Genomic DNA, 4,514 nt, shown 5'->3' on the forward strand with positions numbered 1-4,514 from the left:
TATCACCCCTATTTACAGGGCAGAATAAACTCATCTTTTTTCTTTTAATCACCTGTTGTAGAGGTATGTCTGTGAGTTTACGCCTCCGACCCCCTCCATGTCTGTTCATGGCCACGTCGACTTCGATCTCGACTGTGTCGTCGGACAATAACTTATTGTCGCTCTGTAAAAATTTTTCAATTTGCTCGGTAAAAAGACTAACATCGTAATTATTACCGGGTGTTAAAACGGCGTTAACGGGTGATTTCAAGCTTTCACCATTCATCGTTAAATAAATCACGCTAGAGTCCCCACCGATAGTTCTATCAAACAATGCTATCTCTTCAATTTTCTCGTGTATTAATACGTGATATGATAATAAATCCGTAGACCTTATTTCACGCATATTCATAGTCCTTCGCAATTCCACACTGTTAAATCGGGGCCTAGAGTTACATGATAACCGTTTACGACCCCGCCGTGTCGTATCAGCGAGTCAATGTTCACACGACTTGGTTCGGTCATGCCTGAAGGACGAGTATCGTTGTTATTACCCATAGAGCTAGTTGACGGGTGTGCTGCGTCGGAAGGGGGGTCAGTGCGGGGAGTCGTCGGTCGCTCAGAGTCATTATTACCGGAAAAAGCCTCGCCGACGTTACCTGTAGGGTATAACCGTTCCAGCTATTTAAACTGGTATTGTTATATGAGGATGAGGGGGAATCAGTCTTTGCAAGAATCTAAGGGATAGTGTTCAGAAGCTGGTTTAAATACACACAAAAAAAACAAATAGCAACAAAAACACTTTTCCCAACATATATTGTGCTTCTACACAAATACAAAACACACACACACACACACACACACACACACACTACCGTCGCATAAACATTCAAAAAACATAAAACATTCAAAATAGATATAGGCAATGACCAAATAAAGACAGGAATATATGTGTATGAAATGTCCAACAAAGAGGCTGAAGAAAGAAACCATTTGCTAAACCATTTTAGCAGTCAGTTATAAAGTCTTATCTGTTGAAGGGCAACTGATGAAATGACGAAATGGAGCAGTGGTCCTTGTTGGGGTAAGCCAGAAACCCTTGGAATAAATCCTTAGGCGGTTGCAAAACTGCACCTAAGATCCATAGTTATGCACTCCACATAGTAACACAAAGTGGTAGGATACATAGAGTCCTCTACAAAAGAAAACAACTCATTAACTTTCAAACCAACTCACCAAACCAATACAACCCACAAAACATTCAAATAAGTGACTTCCCCAACCAATAAACCTCACAAGTTTTACACAAAAGTAAAAAATGAAGAATCAAGCAACAAACTCACGGTTGAGCAGCAAAACCAATGTTTCTCAAACCAGGACCCTCTAGAGAACAGCAGATGCCATGAGGCAACTCAAATTGAATCTGCCACTCATTCTATTACTTCCTCTTTTATTCACAAATAGGGATATGCTATTGGTGTCCCCTAGTGGTCAGGATGAACAAAGCACTAAAAATGAAATACATCAAATCATGTAACAAGCTGTGACTGTTACATATATCCCCCCTCATTTGGTAACATTATCAACAGTACCATGGAATGGCTTCAAATTTTGTACATGAAGTGTATCAACATGATCAGGATAATCTATAAATGCCACAGAACAATTAACAGGGCCAAGACATTTGACAATCCTAGCGGGACCTTTCCACTTCACAGCCAGTTTAGCCATGAAACCATCGCTAGCACGTGACAAATGATGAGTGCGAACCCAAACCAAATCCCCAATTTGATAATGAGCAATTTTTGAGCCCGAAAGGTAAACGTAGAAATTCGAACAAACCTGATGACGTAACGAAAGCAGTCTTGGCGATGCTTTCAGGTTCCATTTCAATCTGCCAATACCCGCTTTTTAGATCTAGGGTACTGATAATTGCAGTTCCATGAAGAGACTCAAGGATATCCTGTATTTGCGACATAGGATATGCATCTAGGAAGGTCTTTGAATTCAGTCCTCTAAAGTCAACACAGAATCTTTGTTGTCCTCCTTTTTTGGGTACAAGGACAATTGGAGCAGCCCAGGGAGATGTTGAGGGTCGAATGATTTTCTTATCAAGCATCACCTTTATCTCTTGATCGATGAAAAGTTGTTTCTCAGGAGACACTCGATAGGCTTTCCGGCGAATGGGTACTTCATTAGTGGTTATGATGCGATGTTTGACTATATTAGTGTGGCCTATTTCATTGGTGCACACTGTGGGCCAATCTTTCATGAGCTGCTCAAGTCGTGTCTTCAGTTCCAGAGACATGTCTGCATTGGTAACTAGCTGATAGATAAGTGAGAGGGTCTCAGATGACTCTTCCGGTATGGGTAAAGCTAAGTAAAAGGACAATAAAGCATTGGTAGAATGAACAGGGATGAATGGAAATGTTTCTTCTTGGCATCCATTTGTGGCAGACAGAGTATACTGAGCCTTATGAAAATCCAAACAAATTCCAGATGACACAAGGAAATCCATTCCTAGGATTATAGGCACAGAGAGATCAACATCCCTCATTATATATAAGGTCAGTGCATACTTTTCCTGCTGTAACTCACAGTCACATCTCCACAATCCTAAGGCACTTAAAACTTGTCCATTGGCCTGCTGGAAAGTCTGTCCCCGACTAGACTCCAACTGTTCTCTGTGCTTCAGCTGATTCCAACAAGATTCTTGCATTAGAGTCAGTGAACTCCCTGTGTCAATCATAGCCTGGAAATATCTTCCACGTATCACCAACGGTAGGGTCACCATCTTCCAGTTGTTCTGAGCAGGGGTAAGAACAGGTTGAATGATACGGGTGGTCGAGGGGTTTGACTTGGTGTGAACGTCTCTGTCAGTTTGGGTTTTCCTTCTCTGTATATCTGCATTGGCTTGACTCCAATATTTCTTGGCTTCTTCCAGATCTCTTTCGATTTGAGTTCCAATCCTTACCAACTCACTGACTTCCTTGACAGTTCCCCTCAAGAGACTGGCGAGGCGTGGGTTGCAGTTTCTTAAGATGGACTGGACAATCTCCTTCTCTGTCAACCCCTTCTTCCACCGTACATAGGGCTCGGTAATGGTAGGCAAAATCACGAATAGACTCTTTAGGGCCTTGCTTCCTCTCCAACAGCCGTTTAGTAGCTTCTGCTTCATAGTCATCATTTAAAAAAGCTTGAAGGAAAGTTTGCTTAAATTGGCTCCAGGTGGAGATAAATCTGCGTTCTGCTAGCCACCAATCCTTAGCTGTTCCCTTCAAAACTGAAGTAAGTGAAGCTAAAATCTCAGAATCAGTGAGAGGTCTCAGAGCAAGATAATCTTCACAACGTTCTACAAATGAAATGGGGTCATTTTCTTCATCTGAGCCAAACTGTGGGAATTCAACTCGTAACAGGAGGACAATATTGAGGAACAGGAACACTGTCTGTATTGGCAAGTACAGGTTGCTGAGTTTGAGCAGTAAAAGTTCTATACTGTGGTAAAGTAGGGGTTAAAATTGAAGACACAATGGGAGTAGACATGACGGGAGCATAACATTTTAGCTTGGCATCAATTTGCATATCTCTCCTCTTCAAACAGTCCACTACTGACTTGCCCAAATCCTGAATATTCAGCTCAAGAAGGTTTTTAACCCTCTCACACTCTCGTTCTACTTTATAGCTTAATTTATCCTCCAACAAATGGCACTGATCAACAAATTCTGCCTTTAAGCAGCATAAACTCACTTTTTTCCTGAAGGTCTGCTTCCAATGTTGCCATACGTCGGGTTATCTCATCCCGACTGAGGCAAGAATTGCGGGTCAGGTACATCAGGAGGTGGTGGAGGAAATAGATCGTCAGGAGGGGGCTCGGAATCATTATCTTCTTCGGAGTTGATATACAGCTCACTGAAGGTAGTAATGAGCTCGCGTAAAGGATGTGGATCTGTCAGAGTGACAAAAGGTCCAGCAGTGAAATCTGGATTGGGCCCACACTCATCCCCCACAACATGTGAGGAAACTGACATTTTCACCACCTTATCATCAAAACACAAAAAAAGTACAAACTACTCCTGAAACACTTACTTTGCAAAACTGTCCCTGGTTTAAAAATTTAATTCTTTTACTTAACTTCGTTTCTTTAATAAACTTAATGATGTAATCATATATAGCCTTTTCCCCTAGAATACCAGTTATAGAGAAGTCTTTGTGATCAACCTTCTTTAATGACTGAATAAAATGGCATCTTTCTTTGTTGTATTTCCTGCAATGAAGCAGTACATGTTCAACTGTTTCTTGCTGACTACAATAAATACATTCCCCAGTTGGGTGCTTGCCAATTTTAAACAATGTACTATTAAGTCCTGTGTGACCTATTCTCAGACGAGTTATAATATTCCCTTCCTTACGGTTCCTGCTCTCCCTCCTCCCAGCACCAACTTGTTTTTGTCAAGTCAAGTCAAGTCACCTTTATTTATATAGCGCTTTTAACAATACAGATTGTGTCAAAGCAACTGAACAGCATTAATTAGGAA

The sequence above is a fragment of the Sinocyclocheilus anshuiensis genome, unplaced genomic scaffold (genome assembly GCF_001515605.1).
Source record: "Sinocyclocheilus anshuiensis isolate Anshui unplaced genomic scaffold, SAMN03320099.WGS_v1.1 scaffold791, whole genome shotgun sequence".
NCBI classification, from domain to species: Eukaryota; Metazoa; Chordata; class Actinopteri; order Cypriniformes; family Cyprinidae; genus Sinocyclocheilus; species Sinocyclocheilus anshuiensis.